At 35.7% G+C, this 23522-nt stretch overlaps 1 pseudogene; it reads right to left on the bottom strand.

The window, feature by feature from the left end:
* Window positions 1–1515: 1515 nt before the first annotated feature.
* On the bottom strand, window positions 1516–23442 carry LOC145002833 (2-methoxy-6-polyprenyl-1,4-benzoquinol methylase, mitochondrial-like; annotated as a pseudogene).
* Window positions 23443–23522: the final 80 nt, after the last annotated feature.

Raw genomic sequence — 23522 nt, 5'->3', positions numbered from 1 at the left:
TTAACTCGTGGAACTATCCAATACAAAAATAATATCATGATTTGGTTGAGAAATGACCTAGTTATGGCCGTTCAAAGTCGAACAAAGTAATCTGGCAGATTGCATGTTTGTTTGTGTGCATTATTAGGGTATTTTGACAAGAACATCATGCATGCCTTTGTTAAGGTCCGATTTCTAACACATGCATGGAGTGAATGAGCATCCGAGATGTACTAGAAATGGTTTAAATGCTTTTGGTCATGCAAGAACACAAAAGAAATGGAGAAGAAGATGAAATATTCGGTTTTGATGTCACATGATCATATGTGCATCTTTTTCACTCCTTGCAAGGGTTTGATCCCGGATTTTCACCATATCAAACACATGCATTGTGTTATTGTGAGAATCTACAAACCACAATGGAAGAATAAAGATTTCTAGCCATGGAAAGGCATAGAATCCGAAAACAAGAGAAAACTAAGAAGGAAAAGGAAGTAGAATCATGAAACTATGGAAGAAGATGATGTTGTTTACCTTGGTTATGATCTTGAGAGAAGCAAGAACACCTCAAGGCTTCCTTAATCTCCGTGGAGGATTTTCTGATGTGTAGGAGTGGTCTTGGAAGTGGGAGAGTTTTCTTGGAGAAGGAGTGTGAGATGGAGTGTGTAGGTGGTTCAAATGAGGTGTAATGATGGATTTTAAGGCATGGGGGAGAGGGAAAAGCCTAATGGACGAAAATTTAAGAGGGATATGGTATTTTTATTGGCATTTGATCAAATAATAATAGCCTCCCTTGAATTTTTATAAATCTAGATTTTAAATTTTATAAAACTCAAACATTTTCATAATCTCCTAAGGTTTTAATTATTGGGTTTTGTTGAGGTATTTACACTTGGTAATGACTTCCAAAAATTATATTTGTTGAACTAATTTATATAATGATAACCTATAATTTAATTTTTTTTTATAAAAGAATCAATTTATCATAATTCAACAATTTTAACAAGGATTCATAATATGTGCTTGTAAGAATTTGATATTCATGGATTTTACTTTTGGTTCACATTTCGAATCATGAAGTGTATGAATTTGCCATCAACTTTATAGTTGGTTTATATTATGATCTAATTTTTGTTCATATTAGCTTGTGATACTTAACCTTGTTAAGCATCAATTTGTTCCAATATGAAATTTTTAGGGTTTTTGGAATATTGTTTGATATTCATCATCATAATGAAGTATAATTAGAATATTTTAATTTATTTTTAGGGTTTTATACCCTTTTTCAATTATAACTAAGTTTGAAAGTTTCATTCAAATTATCGCATTGGCATTTCCTATTGTAGTTAAGCAACTTACTAGAATCGTAAGTGTCAAGTATATTAGTCCTAGATCTTAGTTGGATCCTAGTTTATGCAAGATTTTGACCTAATCTATACTACTAGGCCATCGCATGTTGTGCATGAATGGTTTTTATAAAGATGCATGAGTCCGAGAATGACCTGAATTTGACAGTTGTCACAATTCTGCCTTTGATTAATTCAGGAGCACCGTCACACTGAAATGTTTTACTCTTCCACCACCACCACCTTCTATATACACTCCAGATTCTCTCATATCATCCATACATGTACCTTCTCCAAGTATCTCCACAAATGATTCTTCTTCACCCATACCTCCTCTTCCTAAACCAACACTTGTATCTTCTCCTCCTTCTCAACAAAGACATGTTCATCATATGATTACCAGAAATAAAGATGACACTCGGACTTCTAAACAATTCCCAGATCATATTTTATTTCAAGCTACTCACACACCTCTTGATTTTCAACCCACCACCTATACACAAGCCCAAAAATGGCCAGAATGGTGTGATGCTATGAAGGCAGAAATTTCAGCACTTCATTCCAATCAAACTTGGGTCTTGGTTCCTACACCCCCGAATGCAAATATTGTCGGTTGTCGGTGGGTATAAAAATAAAACACAATCCTGATGGAACCATTAGTCGCTACAAAGCCTGTTTGGTAGCAAAAGGTTTTCTTCAAACACCGGGTATTGATTATAACGAAACCTTTAGTCCAGTTTTAAGCCAACTACAATACCACTAGTTCTTTCGGTTGCTTATTCACAAGGTTGGGATGTTCGTCAAATTGATATCAATAATGCTTTCCTTCATGGGGACTTGACTGAGTCGGTATACATGACTCAACCACCTGGGTTTGTTGATCCTTTACACTCACATCATATTTGTCTTCTCAAAAAGGCTTTATATGGCCTTAAACAAGCACCACGTGCTTGGTTTGCTAAGCTATCTTCTGCCTTATTACATCCTGGTTTTCGTCAATGTGTGTCAGATACATCACTTTTTGTTTACTGTGTTGACTTTACTATTTGCTATGTTTTGGTATATGTTGATGATATCTTGATTACAAGGAACTCAACTTCATTTACTGCATCTATGGTTCAGAAGTTACATTCTCAATTTGCTCTCAAAGACCATGGCCACTTGAACTATTTCTTGGGTATTCAGGCTACCTCTCATAGTGATGGTTTATATCATACTCAACAAAATTGTTTGACTGATTTATTGACACGGGGTGTGATGGGTTTTGGCTATAAGAACATCCTATGTGCTCATACAAACCCTAATGCTTGGATCTAGGTTTCTCTATTGTACATGCACTTCATCCAAGACTATAAACCCTAGATCTAGTATATGATAATCAATATAACATATGAATTAGGGTTTAGGTCATACCTTGATTGGTATGTAGCAATAACAATCTCAAATCCTCCTTGTAATGACTTTAGAAAGCTTAGAGTCACAAATGTCACTCCTCTAATGGTTCACAAACACCAAGAGCAAGAGGATGAAAATGAGAAGAGAAGGAGGCTGCCCAAAACGTGTGAAAACCCTAAAGAACAAGTTCACCACGTTTTTGAACCCTAAGGGTCCTTTAAATAGAGAGGCTATTAGGGTTATCTAACAAGGAAACCCTAATTTGGATGCTTAAGCCCTAAGCAACCCATGGACTCCTTCCTTAAAGGCCCTAGGATGATTTCTAATGGGTTTCCCCACAAAATTCGTCCACCCCTTTAATATGGAGTCCATTAGATCAATATTCAACTATCATACAATTGACAGTTCTAGTCACTTAAGTTTAATTAATGTCTTTTGTTCATAAACTTAATTCTTATTAATTCTTGACTAATATTAATTAAACAATATGATTTCTCCTTTAATATATTATTCTCATAATATATTAATAAATCATAATTAATCCTTTCTCTCCATTATTCATCCTATCAAGTTGCTTTGGTGAAGGCAACCCAAAAGGACCATGCACCATCGGGTCAGGTACATACTAAAATAGTTATGTACTTAGACACTAATCGAACAGTCTCCCACTTGGATAAGTCTAATAACTATTATGCGTATGACTTCAGATCCTAATCTGCAATCGTAGCTTTCCAAAGCCGCTGTCAACTCTGATCTTATCAGATACATGTGTCCTTTAGATAAGGGATCATATATATTCCTCCATTCTAGATATCGTATAGATTGAGACATGGATCTAAATCATTCTCTCTGTCTATGCGTTGTTTCCTGAATTCAGATTTATGACGACTGACAATAGACTACAATATGAACACATCAAATTTAGTCCCGACTTGGCCAAGCGCTTAGGTGCCATCACTAAATCATCGAGGGGCCCACATTTATCGCTTTTATCTTACTTTGAATAAAAGGAACGAATAAACTTTGACTCAATGCTCGCTCGCACTCACTCACTGAATCACACACAACAATATATTTTATAACACCAAGTTACTGGTGCGTTTACATATTATCAATGTGCAACCGACTCGCAAGATACAACTCACACATCTCGGTTTCAAGAATATAAGATGTTATCATCTCACCAATCACTCGTGATAAAATCCATGAAGTGATCCAAGTGAGCGTGGGTTTAATCCAATGCTCAAATCATATTCATAAGCACTCATGAACGTTGCAACAAACATTTGTTTATGTCTAATTCTCTTTAGACAATCCACACACCAATTCACAACAGTCTTCATTCATATCTACTTCCAACATATGAACGACTGTGGCCCGTTTGAATAATTTGACTGTTCTCAACCAATTAAATTATTCAGGAAGTCAAAACATGCAAAGTGAAACACAAGAATAATACTAATCCCATATGACCTCAAACCTTTGAGTATAAATATAACACCTTTTATTTATCACCATATCGATTACTCATTATTTGTTGTTTTGGGTAATCAACTTCTTACTTGAATTACAACACTTGTCCCATGCTCTTAGCATGCACACAATATTTACATATGGTTCTTACTTTGTGAAATAGATCAAATGAACACATTTCCAATCATACTAATTTCACAACTCCCAACCCATTCTACAAGTGAATGAATACCAAATTCTTGCCACTTATAGAATATGCTAGATTCTAACATTTTATGCAATAATCCTTTCGTAATGTCATAGCAAAAAAAGTCACAATAACCATTGCCAATGAAATTACAAAGTCCTTTATCGGAGATTGTTACAAGACAATTCCTTAGATGTGATGTCTCTCACTCAAGGTACATTCCTTTGAACATCCTTTTGCATAAAAGTTTCCAATCTAGACATTGATTCTCAATATCCAATTCCCAATATGGAAACATTTCCATATTTTCCATATGACAACTCATTCTTAATAGAATCTTATCTATTCATAATAATGTCGATATGGTCCATCCAATACTATACTTCCAACTACTCACAAGCGACTAATCCTCGACGAACTTTGGATTGTCCTTTGATAGTTGTTTAATTATCTTAGTCAAACCAATTCTTGTCCTTTTCCCTCTAAATGCGCTAGACATTTGGAAAATTTTAGAATGGTCAAATATTATAGCATTTTCATTCGATCCTAAACCTGAAGCGTATTGGACACGATGCATAATGTCTTATGTAAATATTTGATACTTTATCAATCTTCTGCCATAATATTTTATGTGCTACGTTCTCACAATTCGAATTATGAAAAGGAATGTCGTAATCATAATCGAAATTGAAGAACACACTATGTATCCTTGACTAAGTTTATTAACATTCCACAACCTAAGCCTTTAGATTTGAAATGAAGCATAATATTCTCTCCCTTAATTATAGCAAAACAACTATTCAACCCTTACAACTTTGCAAAGTATGACTCTTGTTTTCTATAATTAATATTGCTAACTTGTAATACTTGCCTTAATAATCATGCAATCATAACATTTATGTTCCCACTATCACGATAATTATTACAAACATAACACTTATGCTCACACTAGCTGCAACATGTATTTAGAAACAACTTAACTTTCAGAAAAACAATGCCTATTGAATTTCTTTAAGTTCATATTTCTAATACTCAATCTTTTGATAATCTTTTATCAAGGCTTCTTAAACTTATACACCTTTGCCTTAGATAGTTTATATGTGTGTCTTAAACAATTTAGACTAATTGCCAAATTTCATAATTCGAATCATGTAAAGGGATACCGTAACCATAATCGAATTCGAGAATACAATTTTCACAATCACTATCTTCTTAAAATCTTCCTTAGTGAAAGCATTTCCTCACAGTCATTTTCATGAAGGAGGTAATCTTATGACACTTAGATTTTAATTGTGTATGTGTTCCTATGCATGTGAATTTGTCAAAACCAAATTTTGCAACAAATCCAAACTCATATGGACCGAACCTTCTCAATCTTGATTTCTTGCCTTATGGTAACACGGCTGCCCACCATGATTTCTTGCCTTATGGTAACACGGCTGCCCATCAATGTACTTCAATTGATTAAGGTCCTTGCCTTTTATGCATTCAAATGAGAACTCATAGGCTCACATGCATAATTAACTCAATTGGAGCGACACAGAAACAAGGTAATGTCAACATGGTAGGTTGTAAACCTCTACTCGTGTGCTAGTGATGATCGATAAGTTTTATTCTTTATTTGGTTCTTGAAACCTTTCAAGACCATTAAGACACCCACTGACTCCTTGACATATAAGATTCTCTTGTCAATAAACATTTCTTGACAAACAAATATTCAAGAGTTAGTGTAGCCTTTATCAAGACAAAACATTTCATTAAATTGGTCCTAGTTGGTCTTTGTCTTATCCAAGACATCACAACTATCCAATTTCAAATGTACGAGAATAGGAAAGCCTTTTTCCAAATTCTACATTTGATGAATGTCATAAACCTTCTTAAGACTTGTCACTCAATATTACAATCTTAACTCTAAGACTTGTTTTGGAATGAAGTATGATTGACTTCTTGATTTAACCATTTCTTCAATTCTTGATTCCTCTTCTTATACATACACTTGTACTAAGACTTATTTAGAGGATCAATTGAAATATGGTTCTTAATCGTTAAGACATATCATAAAGTATAAAAGGTACTCTCCCTTCTTCTTAGAATAGAGAAACTTTTATCTTTCGGCCTACGTGATTCTTTTATTCGTTCTGCTATTGATTTAAACCTTTTTCAATCAATTCAGAATTACACTTAATCTTATAAGTATAATCATATTTACTAATCCTTTAGTAAATCATGACGAATATCTTTGTTACCCTTGTGGTGGACTTGATCAACACACAACTTTGTGTACTCAATCTCCAAGTCCTTCACTTGACACTTTGTCAACGAATTAGTCTAATTTCCAAATATGAATTTTCTCATTCATCGTGCAACCAAGTTGCATGATTCCAAGTTTCTGTCCAATTGAAACTTGGACGATGAGAAACTCTCCCTATTTGGTAAATTCTTGACATTTCCACTATTAACATAATTAAGAATCTTATCCATTCGTTGCAGAAATATGAAAACATAAATTTTTCATAACGATTTCATAGCAAGGAAATAAATAAATAAAGAAATAAATTAATAAGTCAAATCAAAATTTTATTTTATTCATAAAAGCATCGGAAAACATTTGTCCTTACAATGCAAAATCAACTGAAAACTATGTAGAAAAATTTCTAACAACTCTATCATAACTTTCTAAGCTCAAAATCTAATATTCAAATCCATGCGATCGAGATCCATTTCTTCGTGAATAGATTTATCTTGCTTTGCTATTAAGCTTCCTCTCTTTTCACTGATCCTGCAAAACATTCAAATGCAATCTTATCACATCATGTATTAAGAATCAACGAATAGGAACTTAATGGAGTTAGATAGTGGATTTTACCCGAAGCACAGCCATACTCTTTGACTCTCCCATTTTCTGGACTCTTCAGGCTCTTAGGGCAGACTTGTATCCAACGCCCTTTATCTTGGTAGAAAATGTATGTCGGTTCTCCTAGAACTTCCTCGGAAGCATGGTTGGTTGACTATCCCAACAAATATGCTCCATTGCTTTGCCAAATCATTTCTGATTCAGCAGCAATGAGCATGTAAGTTAGGTCAATGAGGTTTTCGTCATAATCCATCATATAATACTTTCTTTTGAACTCATTATATGATTCAGGGAGTGACTGCAAAACCCAATTCATAGCCAAGTTATCAGGGAATGACGCACCCAACATTATCAATCTATCGATGTGTGATTTCATTCCTAGAACGTAGGCACACACGGGTTTACCATCTTCATGTTTCATTTCCAATAGGGCTTAAGTGACATTGAACCTTTCAATACTTCGATCTTGTGGGTTAGGGAGAATGATTGGAGGAGGTGGAGGAAGTGAAGCATGATATCTTGTTCCTCGATCGAATCGTGGAATGCTTGTTCCACGGGATTTGGGAAGACTATAGTTGTTGTACCTTGACATCTACAAAACAGGAGAAAAACAAATTCATGTTAGTTGATAGATTGAGTCCTCAATAAATCATCCAAATGAGATGCTAAGGCTAGGACCCAACACAATATTCCACAACTGGGGAGAGGGATGCCGTAACCCAAATTGCAGAACATTTAAAGGTAAGTGAATGACGATTCACTAATTTTCCACCATGCAAAACGAAAACCGATTAAGTTTTAAATACTTTGAAAACTCCTAGATCTTTTGAGATTCATTGAACATTTCAATGGCAAGTTTAAATCTCGATATGCCCCTCTCGTTTGTGACTGGGATACCGAGGATCACAAAGCGGGTGTGAATAACCATGCAAACTTACATGGTTCCCTCACATGTTACAGTCACCTATTCGATGTGGTGGAAAACCACACACGCTCAACCGAACTATGACAAACAGTGAGTCACCCTTTGCTACCTTTGCTTAGAACCATTTAGTGTGCCGGTAAACCACACACGCTCCACTAACGTCTTCGCAAGGGTACAAAGTGTAATTTCATGGAATTGCATCAATTCACTTTTGCCTAAAGTAACTAAGATTGGGAATTTGTAAAACATTTAGTTACTTTTGTACTTGATTATACTTATAACGGAAGGTTTCTGTCCCATCCTACCCGTTCGGCTAACGACCCTCCACTAGTTAAGAGTGCGGTGGGTAAGAGTGGATACCCATTTAATCGCCATTTTATAGGCAATTTCCTTAAACATCCCTTATAGACCAGCTTCGTGAATGAGGCCTACTAATGGTAAGAATGACTTTTACCCATACATATATATAATGTTAGACTTTTAAAGTTATATATAGTATAGGGTGTATTTTACACTTTTAAAATACCAGGTGGTCAAGTTTAACAATTATACTTTTAATTCAATTAAATTTTAAACCAAAACTTTATGGATTCATTAAACCTTTTTTAATTATACACCTTAATTAATTAATAAAACCATAAGGGTGTGATATGAACTTTTCAAAATATCACTAGGGATTTAGAATTTAACATTCCTAAATTAAACTTCTAATAAGCTTTTAAATTCCAAAACTTGAGGGCAAATTTTTAAAACATTTCAAAACATTAGGGTTTAGAATTTAAATATACATAAAAATTAAACTTTTAATGAAAATTTAAATTCCAAAACTTGAGGGCAAGTTTTTGAAACCTTTTCAAAACATTAGGGTTTCAACTATTTAAATTTCAAAACAAAACTTTTGAGGTCAAATTTAAACTATAAAACCTAAAGGGGGGAAATTGAAAATTTTTCACAACACAAGGATCAAATAACAAATAATATAAATTAAACAATTAATTTCATCATTATCTATATTTGACCTAATTTCAATTTCTTGCAAAATAAGTTATCCAATTAATACAAATAATCAAACTTTATCATATAAGGAAGTTATTATCTAATCAATTGGTAATTATATTTTATTTAATCAAGGATATAGTCATAAATATGTATAAAATCGGATTTTAATGACCTAAAATAGATAAGGCAAGTATCCATGAGAAAAACAGCAAGAAATCCCGAAAATAGCTCCATCTGACGCTCGAACTCGCCGAGTACCACACTGGACTCTCTGAGTACACTGTGGTACTCGCCAAGTTCATCAGGCAGGGAGATGAAAAACCGTTTTTACAACTTGAACAAACATACAAGGCATCAATACAATAGAAACCAATCAAGGCTCTGATAACACTGATGGGTTTTGGCTATAAGAACATCCTATGTGCTCATACAAACCCTAATGCTTGGATCTAGGTTTCATGTTCCGATACAGACCAATAAGCATAAACGAATACATTACAAGCCATTCAACAAATATATACATATACAGACTTGTAAACAAAACAACTTGATGGTTCATCCATCTTACGCCCTTGCGCCACTTCCTGTAATACAAATAAAACTGAGTGGTTCAGGCTTGGGAGCCTGGTGAGCATATAGGGTTTTCAACCCACAATAAATAATTAAATTAATTATTAACAACCAACAATAACCCAGTTACCCATTCCCGTTATTCTCACTTTATGTCCCTAAAATAACTAACACAAGGGACCTAATCTAAGAATATTTTCATCGGGGTAACAACACATGCTGCGGGGGTTCCACAGCAATATAAGTCAAATAAGGCAACCATGAGGGGGATGGAATACAGCGAATGAACACCCAAGTTCATTAACACGTACAGGTTATGAGCCTCCTAGCGTTCCACTGGATTGTCTAGAAAAGTCCGTGGTCGTCATCTAAATTCCGCTAGATGACTGGATCAAAACAACAACGAGGCCTCTCATCTGTTTATTACACACCAACTATCTACCCATGTTCTACCCAACATATTAGTAGATAAAAACATACATTTTTATAAATATTTTCAAAACCTGTATAGCATGCTTGATCAATACATTTTCAATATAACAGATGAGACACACACACATAACATGTATTTCATATAGAAATAATCAGATCTGTAAGATAGAAGAAAGTGAATATACATTCACACACATAACAACAAAATATACACATAACACGTATCTCGTATAAAATACTTCATAATTATACGTTAGGAGAAAGTAACAACACACTCACACATATAAACAACAATATACTTAATACATTCAAACCATAATTGTATTATTATTGCGTTTATGAAAGGTAGTATACACTCACTTGATCAGAAGATGATCGGACAGCACTACGACTTGCAAAAGTAGTAGTCCTCAGCAGATCTGGAAGATCTCTACAAAAATCAAACTTCTCGCTGGTAGAGCTTCGGCTCGGAAACCGTACCTTTCGAGATCTTCGGGATCTCGGGACTTTCTTCGGGACTCGGGAATATTACTGGGGCTTCGGGGTATTTCTGGCATGCAAATCGAGGCAAAACGGGAGAGAGAATGGAGAAAAATAGCAAAGAAGCCGGTTGCCCTCGCATCCTATTTATAGGAGGCTAGGAGCCTCATTTACGCGGGGCGTACTGGCATCCGAAATCGTCACTGCATGCGTCATCCGAAGTGTCGACACTCTCGGCGTACACGAGTACGCGGGGCGTACTCCGGATGAATCCGGTGACTCGTCATCGGATAATACCGGAATTAATAATTAAATTTAATTATTAATTATTTAATAAACTTCAAAAATTCATATCTTCTTCATACAAACTCCGTTTTCGACGTTCTTTATATCCACACGAAGGTAAGACTACGCTCTACAACTTTCGTTTAGACTCCGTTGGCTAATTTTGAATTTATTTTTATTATTTATTTTTAATAGGCCGGGACAGAAAATTTCGTTATAAATTCATAAATTCTTCGTTTGACGTTCGTTCTCGCCTAACTTTTTATCGCTTTGATACTAACAACGAGATCTTCGATTCTCGTTTAGATCACTAAGGCTAAATATTGCTCTAACGTAAATTTCACTTTTTACGTCATTCAGCGGTGTCGGTTCTGTCGCGAAACTTCGACAGGTCATAACTTCTTCGTTATAACTCGGATTTCGGCATTCTTTATATCTTCGAAAACCTTGTTTCAACTACTACAACATTATCTAAAGAACTTTAAACGGTCCAATAAACCGAACTTTAAACGGTCCAATAAACCATAAATAACACACATGAAAAGTGTTATGAATTCCATTCAGTTCTTCTGGTAGTTCGAGCTTGTAAGCTTGGTTCCCAATCCTCTGAAGAACTTTAAACGGTCCAATAAACCTTGGACTCAACTTTCCCCTTTTACCAAATCTTATAAGTCCCTTCCACGGTGAGACTTTAAGCAAAACCGAATCCCCAACTTCAAAAGTCATCGATCTTCGCTTTTTGTCAGCATAGCTCTTTTGACGATCCTGAGCCGCTAACATTCTTTCCCTAATTATTTTCAACTTTTCAGCAGTTTGATGAACCATCTCCGATCCCACAAACTGTTTTTCCCCAGCCTCAAGCCAACAAGACGGCGTACGACACTTTTGTCCATACAAAGCTTGGTAAGGTGCCATCTTAATGCTCGAGTGGAAACTATTATTATAGGAAAATTCTACCAACGGTAAATGCTCATCCCAGTTACCTAGGAATTCCAAGGTACATGCTCTTAGCATATCTTCAAGCGTTTGTATCGTTCTTTCACTCTGACCATCAGTCTGCGGGTGGTAAGCTGTACTTAAACACAACTTGGTACCCATTTCCTCTTGTAGACTTTTCCAAAACCTCAAGGTGAAACGGCTATCACGATCCGACACAATGGTTTGTGGAACACCGTGAAGTCTCACAATTTCCTTCACATAATAATTCGCAAGCTTTTCCCTAGACCATTTCTCCCTGGCTGCTATGAAATGCACACTCTTAGTGAATCGATCAACGACCACCCAAATCATGTCGTGACCATTCTTTGTTCTAGGCAGTTTAGTGACAAAATCCATAGCAATGTCTTCCCACTTACCCATAGGCACAGGTAAAGGTTCTAAACTCCCATACGGTTTCTGAGGTTGTGTTTTGACTCTTGCACAAGTCACACACTCGGCCACATACTTTGCAACATCAAGCTTCATCGTCGGCCATCAGTAGTAGGGTTTCAGGTCCCTATACATTTTTGTGCTACCGGGATGAATCGAGTACATGGTTTTGTGAGCTTCTTCCATCAGAAGATCTCTAATTCCTCCTGTCTTAGGTATCCAAATCCGATCTTGGAATACCTTCAGTCCATGACTGTTTACACCGAACACCAACGTTTTGCCCAAACATTCTTCTTTTCGGTTATTCTTCTCAGAAGTTTCCTCTTGAGCTTTCTTTATACTTTCCACAATGGTCGAGACAACTTCAATTCTCAACGCTCTTGGCCTTTTTCTCTCAACATTGACTTTTCGACTGAGAGCATCAGCAACAACATTAGCTTTATCGGGATGGTAAAGTATCTCACAGTCGTAGTCCTTGAGTACCTCTAGCCAGCATCGTTGCCTCATATTCAATTCCTTCTGATTAAAGAGATATTGGAGACTCTTATGATCAGTGAAAAGTTTGCACTTCGTGCCATAGAGGTAATGCCTCCATATCTTCAGAGCGAAAACTACCGCTGCCAACTCCAAATCATGAGTCGGGTAATTCTTTTCATGCTCCTTCAGCTGTCGAGACGCATATGCTATCACCTTTTCTCTTTGGGTTAAAACACAACCCAATCCAACACCAGACGCATCGCTATAAACAGCGAAGTCTTCGACTCCATCGGGTAGAGAAAGTATCGGTGCCTCGCATAGTTTCTTCTTTAGCCTCTCGAATGCTTCTTTATGCTTCTCACTCCAAGCATAAGTAGCTCCTTTGTGGGTCAAAGCTGTCAACGGACTAGTGATCGAAGAAAAGCCTTGGATAAACCTGTGGTAATATCCGGCTAATCCTAAAAAGCTTCGGATCTCTGTGGGACTTTTCGGTTGTTCCCACTTCATTACAGCTTCAATCTTTGCTGGATCAACCATTATCCCTTCTTGGTTGACCACGTGACCCAAGAATTGGACTTCACGGATCCAAAAATCACATTTTGAGAACTTAGCATACAGCTTCTCCTTCTTCAAGACTTCTAACACTTCTCGCAAGTGTCTGCCATGTTCCTTTTGGCTTTTCGAGTAAATCAGAATGTCGTCTATGAACACTATCACAGATTTATCAAGGAACGGATTACAAACTTTGTTCATTAAATCCATGAATGCTGCCGGAGCATTGTTAGTCCAAATGACATAACCAAGAACTCGTAGTGTCCATATCTATTTCTGAATGTGGTCTTCTCGATATCTTGCTCTCTTACTTTTAGCTGATGATATCCTGACCTAAGATCGATCTTCGAGAAATAGCTCGAACCTTGCAATTGATCAAACAGGTCATCAATCCTTGGCAACGGATATCTATTCTTTATTGTTGCCTTGTTCAGCTCTCTGTAATCAATGCACATTCTCATACTTCCATCTTTCTTCTTCACGAATAACACCGGAGCTCCCCAGGGTGATGAACTAGGTCTAATGAAACCTTTGTCCAACAACTCCTGAAGTTACATCATCAGCTCCTTCATCTCCGTCGCTGCTAATCGATAAGGTGCTTTTGGAATTGACGTTGTTCCTGGTAACAAGTCTATTATGAACTCTACTTGTCTATCAGGTGGTAATCTAGGAAGATCTTCGGGAAATACTTCTGGATAATCACACACCACTAGAATACTCTGCATCACCTTATTTTCCTTCTTAACATCAATCACGAATGCTAAATATAATGTACATCCCTTGGTCAAACACTTTCTGGCTTTCATTAGGGAAATGATTCCAGAATTCACTCGGCGTTTGTCCCTATACACCATAAATGAATCTTTTCCAGGCGGGTTTACTTTAACTATCTTCTTCTTGCATAAAATTTTGGCATCATTGCCAATCCATTCCCAACACGATGTCGAAACCATTAAGTTCGATAGGTAATAATTCTTCGTGAAACTTATTCCCATTAAGGTCGATTAAGATGTTTTTCATACGATGGCTAACAGGTACAAACTTGCCACTAGCAACTTCAACTAATAAAGCATTATCTAGCCTATCAACAGGCAAAGCTAGTTTTCTACCAAATTCATGCGATATAAAGGAGTAGTTGGCTCCAGAATCAAATAAAATTTGGGCAGGCAATGTGTTTACGAGAAAGGTACCTGAAGCGACATCAGCTTCATCTTTAGCAGCTTCCAGTGTCATCTGGAATGCTCTCGCCTTCGGCTTTGGTGGAATGTTGGGCTTAGCTGCCTCCTTCTTCTTCGGATAGTCTTTCAAAATGTGCCCCTCTTCATTACAACCAAAACACATCCTTTTGTTGTTTGGACATTCATTGGCAAAATGTCCAACCTTCCCACACTTGTAGCAGGTTACATCCTCACTACATTTCCCAAAGTGCTTTTTCTTACACTTATCACACTACTTTGCTTCGCCTCCTCTTCTTCCAAACTTTTTCGAATCAGATTTTGAAAATTTGCTTTTCTTACCAGAACCAGATGTTCCCTCGAACTTTATCTTCTCACCAACCTCAACCTTGTTGGTGGTTCTCCCCTTTATCATGTTCTCAATAGACTTGGCAGCCCAGATAGCTGCCTCTAGAATATGTGCCTGACGTACTGGCACCTCATACTCCCATGGGAGTCCCTTCGCATACCGGTCCACCTTCGTCAGCTCGTCTGGAACGATACGCAAGGCAAACTCCATCTTATCAGTGAAGTTATTGGTGTATTCATCAACTGACATGCTGCCTTTCGTCAATGTCAGAAACTTGTTCTCTAGTTCCAATAGATTTTGAGCCGAGCAGAACTTGCGCTTGAACTGCACCAATAACTCTGCCCATATCAATTGCAGTGGCTCATTTCGGCTTAAAGTCTTTCCTAGAGTGTTCCACAAACGAACAGCTCCACCTCGGAATTGACGCACTGCATAGATAGTCTGCAACTTGCCTCTGCAGCCACAAGTCATGAAGGCCAATTCCATTTCTGAGATCCAATCCATAACTCCTATCGGATCCTCCTTTCCATTGAAGGTCGATGGTTTGCAAGTTAGAAAGTCCTTGTACTTGCATCTCATTCCATCATTCCTTCCATCATGGTTGTCTCGCCTAACTAAAGGTGGGTTGGCATGACCAACAGACCCACTGAAGTTTCCACCTTCCGAGTGCCCTTCATTTAATTCAGGCTCTTCCACACGAATTGACAGTTCTTCACGATTCTGTTGAAGAAACCGTCTAGTTTCATCCATCTGACGATCCAACATTGTTTGAATCATCATTTGCACACCAGCCATGGTTATTGTCTCAGGTGCTACTGCTATGACAGGTCTTTGTTCAATCACTGGTGGTTGATTCCTGTTTTCATCAGCATTTCCAATTCCACTTCTTGTTCTCACCATTTTTGATCTACACACCGAATAAGGTGAAATTAGATCCTCATTCACGATAGATATTCAAATCATCCTTATCACTCCGAAACGTTTATATGCTAGTTCTAATATCGTAGATGTACGCTTAGAATCCTACACACATAAAGTTTCTAGATCCGGTCGGCAACAGACTATAGATCCGAACAAATAATATCATATATGGCAACATATAACATTTAGCACATAAAGCATTTTAGGCAACTTTCCTAAAATAAACTAGTGCTCGTGTATAAAATGTAACAGACACACGTCTCAAAATTTCACTTAGCATTCTAAGTTTAAGTCTAGAAATCCTACAAATTCCTAGTTCGCTTAAACTAATCCTCTGATACCAACCATGACATCCCCAAAATCTCGGACAGAAAAGACCGATTCTCATTTATGCTTTTAAAATAAATTCAGGGAAAATCCTTTTGATTTGAAAGAGTTGCGGAATTTGTTCCCAAAAACAAAACATGATAAAACAATGTTTACCAAAGAATTTCATAAAAGAAATGTATTTTTCATTATATAATCAAAACTTGGGGTGTCATGTTCCGATACAAACCAATAAGCATAAACGAATACATTACAAGTCATTCAACAAATATATACATATACAGACTTGTAAACAAAACAACTTGATGGTTCATCCATCTTACGCCCTTGTGCCACTTCCTATAATACAAATAAAACTGAGTGGGTCAGGATTTGGAGCCTGGTGAGCATATAGGGTTTTCAACCCACAATAAATAATTAAATTAATTATTAACAACAACAATAACCCAGTTACCTATTCCCGTTATTCTCACTTTATGTCCCTAAAATAACTAACACAAGGGACCTAATCTAAGAATATTTTCATTGGGGTGACAACACATGCTGTAGGGGTTCCTCAGCAATATAAGTCAAATAAGGCAACCATGAGGGGGATGGAATACAGCGAATGAACACCCAAGTTCATTAACACCTACAGGTTATGAGCCTGCTAGCGTTCCACTGGAGTGTCTAGAAAAGTCTGTGGTCGTCATCCAAATTCCGCTAGATGACTGGATCAAAACAACAACGAGGCCTCTCAACTGTTTATTACACACCAACTATCTACCCATGTTCTACCCAACATATTAGTAGATAAAAACATACATTTTTATACATATTTTCAAAACCTGTATAGCATGATTGATCAATACATTTTCCATATAACAGATGAGGCACACACACATAACACGTATTTCATATAGAAATAATCAGATTTGTAAGATAGAAGAAAGTGAATATACATTCACACACATAACAACAAAATATACACATAACACATATCTCGTATAAAATACTTCATAATTATACGTTAGGAGAAAGTAACAACACACTCACACAGTCACACATATAAACGAATATATACTTAATACATTCAAACCATACTTGTACTATTATTGCGTTTATGAAAGGTAGTATACACTCACTTGATCAGAAGATGACCGGACAGCACTACGACTTTCAAAAGTAGTGGTCCTCAGCAGATCTGGAAGATCTCTACAAAAATCGAACTTCTCGCGGGCAGAGCTTCGGCTTGGAAACCGCACCTTTCGGGATCTTCGGGATCTCGGGACTTGCTTCGGGACTCGGGAATATTACCGAGGCTTCGGGGTATTTCTAGCATGCAAATCGAGGCAAAACGGGAGAGATAATGGAGAAAAATAGCAAAGAAGCCGACTGCCCTTGCATCCTATTTATAGGAGGCTGGGAGCCTCATTTACGCGGGGCGTACAGCAGTACGCAGGGCGTATTGGCGTCCGAAATCGTCACTGCATGCGTCATCCAAAGTGTCAACACTCTCGGCGTACGCAGGGTGTACACGAGTACGCGGGGCGTACTCCGGATGAATCCGGTGACTCATCCTCGGATAATACCGGAATTAATAATTAAATTTAATTATTAATTATTTAATAAACTTCGAAAATTCATATCTTCTTCATACTAACTCCATTTTCGATTTTCTTTATATCCACGCGAAGGTGAGACTACACTCTACAACTTTCATTTAGACTCCGTCGGCTAATTTTGAATTTATTTTTATTATTTATTTTTAATAGGACGAGACATAAAATTTCATTATAAATTCATAACTTCTTCGTTTGACGTCCGTTCTCGCCTAACTTTTTATCGCTTTGATACTAACAACGAGATCTTCAATTATCATTTAGATCACTAAGGCTAAATATCGCTCTAACGTAAATTTCACTTTTTACGTCATTCAGCGGTGCTGGTTCTGTCGCGAAAGTTCGACAGCTCATAACTTCTTCGTTATAACTCGGATTTCGGCATTCTTTATATCTTCGAAAACCTTGTTTCAACTACTACAACATTATCTAAAGATATCAAGTTTATTTTACACTTAAATTTTGACGCTTATTTTTATTCTTAATTAACCAAACCACATAATTAAGCAATTAAGCACAAAACACATAATACTCAAATAATACACTTCTATTATTTCAAAACGGGTTACAAAGGTTAACCTAGACTATTACATTGCTAAAAATGGCAAGCCCAGAAACACAGGCGTTACAGTTTCCCCACAGAATTTATCCGCCCCTTTAATATGGAGTCCATTAGCTCAATATTCAACTACCATATAATTGACAGTTCTAGTCCCTTAAGTTGAATTAATGTCTTTTAGTCACAAACTTAATTCTTATTAATTGTTGACTAATATTAATTAAACAATATGATTTCTCCTTTAATATATTATTCTCATAATATATTAATAAATCATAATTAATCATTTCTCTCCATTATTCATCCTATCAAGTTGCTTTGGTGAAGGCAACCCAAAAGGACCATGCACCATCGGGTCAAGTACATACCAAAATAGTTATGGACTTAGACACTAATCCAACAGGTTGGTCTTCTTGATTGTAAGCCATTATCCACTCCCGTGTGTCCTGGAAAACAATTGTCTAGATTTTTAGGGACACCCCTTCCAGATCCGACTCAATATCGCAGCACTGTTGGAGCTCTACAATATTTGGTTCTTACCGGCCGCCTAGAAATAGCATATGTTGTAAGCAAAGTATCTCAATTTATTCATACTCCAACAGATAAACATTGGGTTGTTGTAAAACGTATTTTGCGGTACTTAAAAGGGACTCTCACACATGGGCTTCTTATTCACCGGTCTCCAAATTGCACTTTACATGCATATTCAGATGCGGATTGGGTCGGATGTCCCGATGATCGACGATCTACCACTGGATATTGTGTATATCTTGGTGGAAACTTTATTTCTTGGAGTTCTAAGAAACAAAATACGATGGCTCGATCTAGTACAGAGGCAGAGTACTGGCTCGATCTAGTACAGAGGCAGAGTACTGGCTCGATCTAGTACAGAGGCAGAGTGTACAGAGGCAGAGTACTTAGCTCTTGCTTCTACTGCCATGGAGATTTGTTGGTTGACTTCTCTAATGCAGGATCTATGTCTTTCTGTTACTTGTTCACCAACTCTTTGGTGTGATAATATTGGTGCAAATTATTTGGCAGCTAATCCTGTTTTTCATTAACGTACTAAATGCCTTGAAGTTGATCTTCTGATATGGTGATTTCAGGAAAACTTATTGTTCGATATGTTCCCACAGAAGATCAACTAGCCGATGTTTTGACAAAGGGGTTGTCTACATCTCGTTTTTAACGTTTACGATCCAAGCTTCACATTTGTACCAATGTTTTGCTTGAGGGAGCATGTTAAGCATACTAGTGTCATGTCATCAATTCCATGTACTTAACTGTTATGTATTAATTAGGAAGTTAGTTAGAGTTGTTACGTCTGTTCTAGATCATTCTAACTACTTCTCTATTGTATAAATAGATGACACTAGATCATTCTAACTACTTCTCTATTATATAAATAGATGACACTGTACTCTTTTCATTTTAAAGAAATACAACATCACAAAAGTCTCTCTCATACTAAATTCTCTCTCTTTTCTGTTTGACTTTAGAAAGTACTTAACAGTTATGTATTAGTTAGGGAGTTAGTTAGAGTTGTTACGTCTGTTCTAGATCATTATAACTACTTCTCTATTGTATAAATAGATGACACTCTACTCTTTTCATTTTAAAGAAATAAAACATCACAAAAGTCTCTCTCATACTAAATTCTCTCTCTTTTCTGGTTGACTTTAGAAAGCTTTATCACGAGTCATGAGAGATTCTTTGAGAGAATCAATTTGGTATTGTGAGAGTAATGAAATGGGAATAATCTCTGACTTTTCTCAATAACCCAATGATACATATATACATACTAGCCGTTTACCCACGCCAAGCGACGGGTGCGAATAGTTTTTTCAGAAATTAGTTTCTAGAAATGATAAGTTATTTTCCACAAATAATTACTACATGTAAAAAATTATCAATAAAAGTAATATTAATAGAAAAAAAATCAATAAGCATTAATAATAAAAAAAAATTGAATTGTTTACAAATGTACATAAATACATGATTTACAGTACAGTATTAATCGTTCATCGCTTTTTTATAATTGTTTGTCATACTTCACTAATATTTCTATTAAATGAACTCATATAAGCATATAATAGGAAAAAAAAAACATGCCCTGTTAGTGTTTTTTTTATTATTATGGAGTGAGACTTATTTTTGATAAATAATAATTAAAACAAATAATAAATGTAATTGAAATTACCATTTCATAAGTCAAATGTTTCTAAAATGATGTATTGTGAAAAACATGAAATAAAATAGTTATATTATCGTTTACAAAATGGATTCTTAACCAATCATCCTATGGTATATGAATTTAAACCAAAAACTGAGTTTAATATTTTCAGAAAAAAAAAATAATAATAATAAGTTCTCATTTAATGTTTACGTTTACAATAAATACTCAAATGATGATCTTTTTGTGATTGTCTAATTCTATCAATTTAGCGATTAACCATAAAATTAAGGAAATTAGTTAGCTCAAAATAAAGTAAAATAACTTATAAACTAATAAAAGTATGTCATATATTTACAAATGTTTTACAATGTTTCGTTCGTACATTTACTATAAAAATAATTCTCTCTCTCCATTGTCTTCTGATAAAAACACACACCCATATTAGAAAATAAAATCAACAAAACAACTTGAAAATACAAACTTTGAAAGAAAAAAAATCAAAATTGCCTCAAAACAAATAAGTATTGTTAAGAGGCTTTCAAGTTCTAATACCTTATTTGTTTCCAAACCAACATGAACAGGGCGGGCTATTATATGATTTCATCTTGTTATCAACTGGTTTCTGCAATATCCCAACCTGCACATGATTCACTAAGTTTATAACCAAATAAATAACTCTTAAAATCATTATTATAGTAATTTTGTAAAAATATAATAACTATCATAAACTTACAACAAAAGGAACAAAGGAATCAAGAAAATAAAAAATCTTCATGTAAACAAAAAAAGGTTATTTGCATATATTCAGATTGTATTTACTTTCCATGTATGTGTCTTGCAATTTGCCATTTTCCAAAGTTCGCTTCGATTTCTAGTCTATGTATTGTAATATATAATTCCTTTTTAGGTGTAGTCATCAATAAACATGGATATTCCTACCAAATAAAGCAGTGTATCTTTATTGGAACCCTAGCCAAATATAACATGGTATCCTAGAAGATCAAGGCAATAGGCACCATAAATTTCTTCATTGCTATCATCGAAGGAAATGAGATGAAGAGATGTATGTTAAGTTGAAACTTCAGTGTCGATCTAAGAAGGGTTATTATTGGAAAATATGCCTGGAGAAAAAAAATTAATCAATACATCCAAAAACATATAGAATCAATAAAACTAGAAATAATTTTGGGGAATAAATTAGCTTTCTTACCTGGTAAGTCTGCGATAAGGAAACATAAACATGTTTGTGTGTAGTTTAATGGACATTTACAATCAAAGAGCATTCCTTCATTTTGTAGTGGTCAACTTAGCCATCGATCCAATGCACTAAACAAAATCAGAAAAATCAAAAGTGGGCATAAACAGAGAAAGAAAGGGTGATTGGTAGTAGCGGGTTTACCTGGCGATGAGTGGATGAAGGCAGTTGGTATAGCAGAAACGCCTGAATGGTGGTTGTAGGAAAAAGGAAATTGTGTGTGGGTTTCCGTTGTGCCTGTGTGTACATACAATGAGACACAGATGAAGGAATAGAGAGAGGGAAAATGGTGAAGTGTATGCGCAGATTGTGCATGTTGGGCAAGTTGCAACGATTTTGAAGTAGCTATGGCGGCTCATGTTTGCGGGGGTATACCGGCGGTGATGAAAAATACACAGGTAACCATACAACCGGCGGGGGTAGCTATCACGATCTCCTGCAACTAACTCTCCTACAACTGGAATAACCAAAAATGAATAGTAATCATACCTGTATCAAAAAAAGAAAACAAACACAATTAATTAATAATAATAATAAAAACAAATAATGTTATAATAAACACTTAAGTACAAGTTCAAAGAATACTAACAACTGCTTGAAAACTGGAGCTTCAACATGGCCGAGTTCAAGACAAAGGAATCTCCCTCCTTTCTTGAGTACCCTGATTAAATAATAAATATTTATAAAACTTTTTCCTAAGTGTGTTTTGTTTATAAAAGAAATTTAAAAAGTACATGTATGCTTCAGCAAGAACTTTTTCTGTGTGTAACATTCCTAATACCAAAAGCAATAGTGTAACCATCCATTGAAACATCTTCAAAATTGAGTTTTTCTGCATCTCCCTGAACCCATATCAGGGACCCCTGTTCTACAAGCCCTACATAAATTAGGTAATAAAAAATTAGACTTGCCTTTATGGGTGATAAAATTACAGTTTTACCACTTAAACAAGAGTTAGTTACCTCTTTGTTGGGCTGGTTTTTTAACAACTTCCAACATATTTGGATTGATATCACAAACATAAATCTAAGTTTCTCTCTGCAAATCATCTTCAAGTGTGTCTTCTATGGCTCTGCGATTAATACTATTGATTGTTTCTAGAATTCTAAAAGCAACATCACCTGTATGTAAAAAGAAATATTATATTTCTTGTAATCTTAGGGCGTTTTTGTCTTTTTGTTTCCATTAAATGATGTGTAGAATAGATAAAGTGGTTAATGGATAAATGATCCCTGTATGTGTTGTATGAACCTTCTGACTATAAAAAAATGATTGTTTACCCTTCGGTCATGAAGTGATGCCAAAAAAGAAATGCAAAGAGACAAACTAACCTGTCCCACCGGCTACATCAAGATGCTTCATCCCAAGAAATGGGCTCAATTTTCAAATCTGTCTGAAAATTATGCAAACATTAAAAAAAGCCTAATAGACAAATGAAAGAATGTTTAAAAAAAGTAAAAAAATGTTACTATTTACCAATCTTTCCATAACCTATGCAATCCACCACTCATCAAATCATTCATGATTCTTCATATACTTCTTTAAATCCTGCAGTGTATGAAGACACGAATATAGGGGTTTACCATTTCATTATAAAAATAATAGATTAATCAGAAATTATAAATAAAGAAACAGGAAAGCAAGGTTGATTAACCAAAGCTAGTGGCATGAAAATGCAATGTAGAAGCAGGAGTGAACATGGGTAATAGCTTGCTCCTCAATAATCTCCTAGCAACCACTCTGAAGGCCATTCTTTCAACTCTATCAAAGTCAACAAACAGATTTTGACTTTGTATGTTAGATGGGATACGTTTAAAATAAAAATCCACACTTCAAA

The sequence above is a fragment of the Lactuca saligna genome, chromosome 6 (assembly GCF_052625555.1).
Source record: "Lactuca saligna cultivar CGN05327 chromosome 6, ASM5262555v1, whole genome shotgun sequence".
In the NCBI taxonomy this organism is placed as follows: domain Eukaryota; kingdom Viridiplantae; phylum Streptophyta; class Magnoliopsida; order Asterales; family Asteraceae; genus Lactuca; species Lactuca saligna.
The sequence above is the reverse complement of the archived record's forward strand: the minus strand, read 5'-3'. Positions and strand labels throughout refer to the sequence as shown.